This window comes from Muscardinus avellanarius (genome assembly GCF_963383645.1).
Source record: "Muscardinus avellanarius genome assembly, chromosome: 14".
Classification (NCBI taxonomy): domain Eukaryota; kingdom Metazoa; phylum Chordata; class Mammalia; order Rodentia; family Gliridae; genus Muscardinus; species Muscardinus avellanarius.
In genome coordinates this window covers 63,475,056-63,484,131 of record NC_137800.1, presented here as the reverse complement: position 1 = coordinate 63,484,131, position 9,076 = coordinate 63,475,056, and positions in this window count along the sequence as shown.

Below are 9,076 nucleotides of genomic sequence, written 5' to 3'. Positions count from 1 at the left end.
CTTTCCATGACCCCAAACCTTGTTGACTCTGGGCGAAGGACAGTCAGCTGAGTCAGAAATATTCTTTTAGGGGAAAACCTTAATGGCTCCCCACACCTGGGTTCCATCCCAAACATCTGGGTTTCATATGCAATATCACCAAGTCAAAGGTAAAAATGAACAGGAGACAGCCAGGCACACAGATGCCCACAAGGTTTCTTCCTTACACTACAAATCATTTCTACTGGTAAAAACACATTAACAAAGCACAGTAAGGAAATAACTAGAATTGAGAACTTTATAGTCTGCATCAGCTCTTTAGGGTAAAATATAAAGAGAGAAGTAAAGTTGTGAAAGGAATCTGACAATGCAGAAGAGGAAAGACCAAGAGACTAGTGGAGTCAGCTGAAATGTAGAAAAAAAGAAGTCTCAAATTTGAGATTATCCTAGGAAGCTCAGTCAATAATCCATGCTTGCTTCCAAATCCTAGCCAGGCTACTTATTACTTGCTTCTTCATTATGTAAGATTGTTCTGAGTATTAAACAAATTAACACCTGAAGTTACCCAACACCTACCAAATAATAAGCAAACAGTTGTTCCATTAATGCAGATGGGAGCTGATGAGTGCTTGATTCTGGAACATCAGAGGAGTGAAGCAGAAACCCAGCCCATTATCAGAACAAAACCATACACAGTTCAAAGTCTGCATTACTTAGGTTCAAATACAAGAATTCTGCAGCATGAAAGAAATCCAATTTTAAAAGGAAAAGAAATAAGAAAGCCAAGGCGTATGGGTAAATCATGGCACTACAACACTAGTGCAATATCACCAATATTTCACTGAAATATTGATTAGAAAATGAGCAAATATTTATTGAATCCCATTCAAACAATTACTGAATTCTATGCAAAGCATAGCCAATTAATAAATCATTTCAGCATCTATCTGAATAATAATAATATATTACTATATATTACTAATAATAATAGTAATATATGACTACTATTAGTAGTAATATATAGTAATAAAATCGTAATAATATATTACTATTAATAATAAAGTAATAGCATATTACTATTAGTAGTAGTAATATATTAGTAATATATTATTTAACACATTAACATAACTGGAACTACATTAAAGCCAGGTATGGTGGCACATGTCTGTAATACCAGTGTTTGGGAAGCTAAGAGGATCACAAGTTTGAGACAAGCCTCAGAAACTTAGAGTATCAGCAACCTTGTAAAACCCTGTTTCAAAATAAAAACACAAAAATTTTTAATAAGGACAACGATTGTAGCTCAAAGTTAGACTGTCCTTGGGGTTCAATCCCCAAGATCACCAAAAACTTAAAAAACAAGTAAAATAGATAGAATTAATCTAATACTTGTTCTTACAAAGAGAAGTTGGAGGCAAGGATGACATGAGGAGATCATCTATAGATTAATAAGAGAACATGCTTTGGCTGCGGGTGTTAAGAATAAGCTCTGTAACCATGGAAGAAATGGGAACTATATATGACTATATGGTTATCAAGGAAGAAACATCCTAGCCTGACTATGACCTCACCAGGAGTTCCCAAACTATTTTAGTATGAGAATAAGAAATTATCCAACCTGGTCCCAAGGTCAGAGATATACTTTCAAGGCACTTTGTTATTCAAATTTACTTAAAAGTACTGCTGAATCACCATAGCATCAGTAAAACAAGCTTTAAGATAACACAGCATCTTAGGAGACTAGATCAAGACATGTGAGACAAAGTATTTATTATATCCATTACTCTTCTAAAGCAAACTACATGATGTTTGCTCAGTTAACATACCAAGTAACAGCTGGGCATGGTGGTCCACATTTGTAATCCCAGCTCTTGGGAGGCTGAGACAGGAGGATCACGGAGGTTGGAAGCCAGCCTCAGCTACTTAGTGATGCTCTCAGCAAATTGGTGAGACCCTGTTTCTAAATAAAATATTAAAAAATAGGTCTGGGAGTATAGTCCAGAGGTAGAAAAGCCCCTGGGTTCCATCCCCAGGACCACCAAAAAAAACACATACTAAGTAACGAAGCTATTCCCAACATATATTCTACTGAGGCAAAGAGAACTAAAGTCTAACAGCACCAAATCTAAACATAAACCCTGACTAATAAGGAGCAACGTGACTGAACAAATGTGAACTCATCTACACTGTGGAAAACATCTCATGTCACCTAAAATTATCAGTGGTGAAGGGGCATGAAGGTTAAGATGCACATACCTAAGGATTCCACTCCACAGATTTTTTACCTTAACTCATTCAACAAATGTTTAATGAGAACCTACTAGATATTGAGCCTCTACTGACAAAACAGATATGATCCTGCCCTCATGGAATTCACATGCTTGTGGGAGAAATGAACAATAGACCAATATAAGTTAACAGGCTCTAAATCAAGCTGCTTGCATCAAGCCATAAGAAAAAGTACCAGAAGGTTACAAAGGAGAAACCCTCATGCACTGCACATATGTCTGATGATAAGAATCATCACAAGAGCCTGCTAGAATCACAACCTTACCCAAAAAATACTTCCCCAAAAAGGTCTGTCCAACCTTGGACTAGCACCATCCCTGTTATTGATCCTGAAATACCCTGGCTATTAATCCTTGTGGCCAAGGGTTACTGTTTGAAAAGTACTTAAGCAATCTTCCTCATTTTGCCCTTAAAATTTTCCCTCTGCAGCAGGGCATGGTGGCATACACCTGTAATCCCAGTACTTGGGAGGCTGAGACAAAAGTATCACAGGATCAAAACCAGTCTCAGCAATGTAGTGAGACCTTGGCAATTTAGCAAGACCATGTTTTAAAATAAAAAGTAAATCCGAGTTGGAATATAGCTGGGAAGTAGAATGACCCTGAGCTCAACCACTGGTATAGGGGGAAAAAAATTCCCTTTGCCTCATCCCCTTATAAAATGCTCCTGATTTGTGCAGCACGTGTATTCTGCATTGCAATGCTTCCTTAATTATAAAGTATTTTTGTTCTTTAGAGTCTCTGTTAAAGGTTGACACCAATAACCTATCATAAGACAGATATTTAATTTTTAAATTATAAAAGTTAAGATAACTAACAATCTATTTTAATAAAGTTAGGAGAGTAATTTAAATTGTAGTCAGGGAATACTTTTTTTTTTGGGGGGGGGTGATATGGGGGATGGAACCCAGGGGCTTTCTACCTCCAAGCTACACTCCCAGACCTATTTTTATATTTGATTTGGAAACTGGGTCTCACTAAGTTTCTGAGAGCCTAAGTAGCTGAGGCTGGCTTTGAATTTGTGTGATCCTCCTGGCTCAGCCTCCCAAGTACTGGGATTACAAGCATGCACCACCATGTCCGGCTAGGAAATACCTATTAAAGAAAAGTGACATTTAGCTGAGTATTCATGAACCAGGTAGAGGATGAGAGAATATTAACTATTCAAGAGATGTGTCTTCATCTACAAACAACCTTATATAAAAAAGCTTTGTTTAAACATATAACATACTTTCATAAATACACAAATAGATGAAAATATCCCAAAGCTGCACAAATAGCAGACAACCTTAAATAAAAATGTTGGCAAGGCTGAAGCTTTATTTTACTAGACAGCACCTGTATTGAGATAGATTGAGCCCTTACCCCATGTAAGAGGTGAGGGGTTTGTGGCTAACATGCATCAATCTGGGGCAGTTCATTTGGAGCCTTTAAAACGTAGGGACTGTAGGAGACTCTTTGAGGACTGGGGCTCTGCAATGGAAAACTCTACCACAACCACCATCACCACTAGGTCTCCCAGCATCCAGAAGCCAAGAATGCAAATGAGCTTTAGAACAGACTTACACTTAAAACTGCTCAGGCACAGGCACTTATTTCAGACTTTAAAGATGTGAAATTATAGCCATGTCTATTATGTTTTGCAGATGGACTATTCCCCAGAAAAGCTCCTGTGCTGGCAATGCAGGAATATTCAGAGGTGCAATAACTGCATCAGGGCTCTAACCTAGGTGGAGAACTTGATGGACTCAGAATTCCAGTGAGGACTGAAGGCAGGTGGGGTGCGGCTGAAGGAGGTGGGTCACTGGTGGGCTATGCACCTCCCTTCCTTCCCCCTCTGCTTCCTGGCCTCTGGAGCTAAGCAGCTGTCCTGCACCACAGCCTGCTGCCATGTTTCCTCCAAACCAGCCAACCAGACTAAACCTCTAAAATCATGAGCCAAATAAACCTCTCCTCCTCTAAGTTGTTCTTGTTAGGTATTTTGTTCACAGCAATGAAAATCCTAACTAGTGCAATGTCTGTTACAGTTAATATTTGGAATGTCAACTTAAGTCCCATGGGTTAAAGTCCCTAGCTTCATGCTGTTGAGAGGTGGTGGAACCTTTAAGAGGTAGAAGGTTTAGGTCACCAGTGGTGTGTCTGGAGAAATTTTCTGGAGAAAATTACAGAACCCCAATCTCTTTCCCTTTTTCATATGCCAGTCATGAAGTAAATGGCTTTGTCTACCACATGCTTCTGCCATGAGGTGAAACAACAAGCACAAAGCACTGGGGCCAGTCAGTCCTGGACTGAACCCTCCAAAATACAACTGCCCTCTCTGTCAGTTACTCCAGGCATCTGTTACACTAACGGAAAGCTAACTGACTCAACATCCCTATCTCAAAAAAAAAAAAAAAAATGTCCAAAAGAAGAGTGTGCTGCCTGCTAAGTTTCATCTACTTCATGGTTTCTCTACTTTCCTCTGCACTCCACAATTCCAGAATTGTTATGAAGGTAATTTCCCCCAATAAACTCATCCTCATTAACTGTAGCTAACTCTGTTTTAATGTCTGCTGATATTACTGTAATCCATACAGGCCATGCACTTCAATACTTTTTTTTTTTTTTTTTTTTTTTTTTTTGGTGTTACTGGAGGTGGAAATCAGAGGCTTCTATCTCTGGGCTGTACTCCCAGACCTATTTTATACTTTATTTGGAAACAGGGTCTCACTAAGTTGCTGAAAGCCTCACTGAGTAGCTGAGGCTGGCTTCAAACCTGTGCAATCCTGCTGTCTCAGCCTCCCAAGCGCTGGGATTACAAGCATGCACCACCACGCCCAACTTTAATACTTTTTAAAGTTATTAGTTAACTCAAGCTCATAATTACATACAGATTACAGCATGACCAAGCTAAAGTGCTTCTACTGTGGAAATAAATTCTTAGATTAAAAAGTTATGAGGCTAGGTATGGTGGTGCACACTCATAATCCCAGCATTTGGGAGGCTGAGATAGGAGGATTGCGACTACTACTTAGTACTTGCAACTCAGTGAGATCCTGTTTCCAAATAAAGAATAAAAGAATAAGACTGGGGGGGGGGGGTAGCACGGATGTAGAATGCCCCTGTACCACAAAAAAAAAGAAGTTAAAAATATTAACTCACATAAAAGTAGTCTCTGATATTGCAAAGACATCATTAATTCTATGTATAGCTTCTATTATTAATAAAAGACTCCAGTATAATTTCAAAGATAGATCATTCTTTCAAGAAATCAGTTGTCAGAGAGCTAAATATCACACATCCTAAGACACTAACCTAGTGTTTTTCCAGTGATTAGCAAAAACACAGGCTCTTTTTTTTTTTTTTTTTTTTTTTTTTGTGTGTGTGTGTGTGGTACTGGGGATGGAACCCAGGGGCAGTCTACCTCTACCTCCAGCTACACTCTCAGCCCTATGTTTTTGTCTTTTTATTTTTGAAACAGGGTCTCACTGATTTGCAAACGTCTCACTAAGTAGCTGAGGTTGTCCGCGAACTGCTATCCTCCAGTCTCAGTCTCCTGAATGATGGGATTACAAGCATGCGCCACCACGCCCGGCAGGCTGCTCTTTTCTAAACACAGTCAATGCTCAGAATCCTAATTATTTTCTGTAAACAAGTTATCTGAACAAACAAGAAATGGCAGCTATTAGTCCCCATTCATAGAAGTCAATCAGAACTTCAAATCTGTCTTTAGAAGACTTACTAAAATTAGAAGTTAGTACAAGTTACTGGCAAAGCTCAAAGAAGAAAAAATAAATTCTAAACATTATCACAAGTAGATAAACAAATCATTCTAAAATATATGGACAATATAAAAATAGTTATCTCTCAAAAGCAGTATGAAAAAAGATAATCTATAACAGAGTATCACTGTCAGTGTCAAAGAATTAGCACATTGGGAGCTTATATGAAAGGATGGCTTCTTTCCTTTAAAGGGAAAAGCTTTGCTTTAAAGATAAAAATCCTCTAGAATAAAGTGACATTTGATATATTTTCCCTAAATCAATTGTCAATTTTATTATTGCTATCCAGAAGTAAGGGAACCCAATCAATGGAGCTAGAATGACTAGGCACAATATACCATAGTTTTCTAACTGTCTCAAAACTGAGATGGAATTTCCATAAGTATATTTGAAAAGAACTTTTAAAGAAATGTCTCAGAAAATCCCAAGAGGAAATGTCACATACATATATATACACACACACAAACTAAAAAAGGCATCAAGTCTTTTCAAAGAGATGTTAATATAAAAAAATGTAAATTTATTGTAAAAGATTAAAAAGCTAGTATAAAAGTCAACACTTGGGAGTCACTGAATATTTATAATATTTCCTATACAAACCAGTTAGCTTTACAAATAAGTGAGAATCCAACTAAATTAAAATTCAAATATGACTAAAAATTCACCCACATCCTCCAAGAAAAATCAATAAACTTCAAATTCCTGGCACTGGCACTGAAGACCACAATAGTGTAGCAACAGAGCAAGACACATCAAACCCTGGGCCAGTATCTACCCCAGCCATTTCCTAGCTCTCTGAACCTGGCTAAATAACCAACCCAGCAAGTTCCCGTTCTATAAATATAGTCATCAGCTTTCCCATCAGGCCATGGAAGAAGTCATCAGGTCAAAAAGGTCATCAGGTCATAAAAGTTCATCAAATCCATCACAGCTTATGGGGCATGTCTAAGAAACCTGATGAATTACCTTTCCACTGGATCCCCGACCCTCTGTATACGGTCCTTCCTGGGTGTTCTAATCAGTGAGTATTTATTCCTCAGCCCTTAATTACAGTTTCTCTTCCACTCTTTTTCAAGATAAAGGATCAGTCTTCTGCAGAAACCATCTTACTACCACACCCAGACATCATAATCTTCTAATTGCTCTCAAGGCCAAGCTCAAACCTAAATATTTGCTAACTCAACACTCCTTAAATACTTAATACTATCTCCTCCTTAAAGCTCCCTAATTCCCAAAGACCAATGTTTCTCAACCCCAGCTGTAACCATTCACCCAGAGTATTTCCAACAGCCATGCTGACTGTGGGTCTGAGGTATAGTCCAGACATCAGGGAGGGATGTGACCTCTCCATGTACTGAAACCCTACATTACTTGATTAGTAATCAGCAGCACCCTGCACCTCCCAACCCATTTGCATGTTATTTGCAATTACATACAAATGCTTTTAAACTATAAAGTCCTGAAAAACAAAATCTGTGTTCGATATACAGCCCTCAGGTTGCCACAAGAACAGGGACTTGGATATCCAGGCTGCTCAGCTCTATAGTGAATGCTCAAATAAATAACATTTCTGTGCTCCTGGAACATGGGATTGGAAATCATATTTGAAACAAAAGCTTACAAACACCTGGATAATCAATCTCCATTTCAACTTCATTATGTCTGCCAGAGCATGGGGGTGGGGGGATGACTCCAGAGATGGTACAGGGATAGCCAATTCTATGGTCTGATAAACAGCCTCTGCCTTCTCATCTCCTACCATTCCAAACCACATAAAAGTTGTCTAAACACATCTGTTCCTTAAGCTTCTATGCCTTAAACATACACTGAAATATCTAACACATTCATCATCTGGCTCTTACTAAAACTTTTTTTTTTCACAGAGTAGGAAATTAGTTCAATTATGGGACTGGCCAGTTTAAAAACTCAAAGATTTTATCATATTATTTTTACAGTGTATCACTAGTTTGATCAATTGACATTCACATTTTAGATACTGGATACCAGTATATCCTGGCTTTGATTGTTCCTTTCAAATTCCTTATAATTACTAGGAAAAACCTGTAAGAATTTTAAAAATATTTCTCCAAATGGCTTTGAAATTTTTATTTTAAGCTGCTCTTTTAGACAACACAAAGTATATTACATCCTGATTCACAAACTTGCATAATCCCTCCTGGCTAGTACAGGACAATTCCTAATGATAAAACCCACCCTCTTTATTTGTATTATTGTAAGTAAGTTCCATAATAATAACCACCACTATCTACAATATGTTAAAAACATTTGAGCTTACATTTGTGTAAATACTGTCTAAATAGTCTTATCAACTTAATTTAGCAATTACATAAATTATGAATAATCTCCAAAACCAATCATTAATGCCATTGTGTTTTTATTTATTTATTTTTTCTTGGTACAATGTATTCATACATTATAATGGGATTAAAAAAACTTTTGTAGACATACATGCACACACTGCCCAGTTAGCCCCTACCCAAACCCCACCCTGTTCCCTCCCCATCCCTCCTTCCCATACTTGGCTTAGTGGTTGACATCTAGTATTATAGCAATTTATCCAAAATTAACAATGATAATCTCACATAATAGTTTCATTTGTCTGATACCAAGCTTTTGATAACTTAAAGATAACTTTTCAATATTTCTTTTTGCTTTCTTTCTTACCAGAGAATATTTTTTCTTTTTCTTTTTTTAGGTGAAACTATCATACATTTATTTTTCAGAAAAAATCTATCCTAATATGAAATATGGACTCTAGATACCCAAAACAATCTCGAAAAAGAACAAAACTAGAAGATATATACTTTCTGATTTCAAACCTTAAAAAGCTACAATAATTGAAACAGTGTAGTACTGTTATAAAGGCAGATATATAAACCATTTGGGTTAAATAAAAGCCTTGAGATAAATTCTTCCATATATTGTCAAGTTATTTTTGACAAGGTTTCCACAAACATTTGGTGGTGGAAATATTAATCTTTTAACTAAATATTGTTGAAAAATAATAATTACATGAAAAAGAATTAA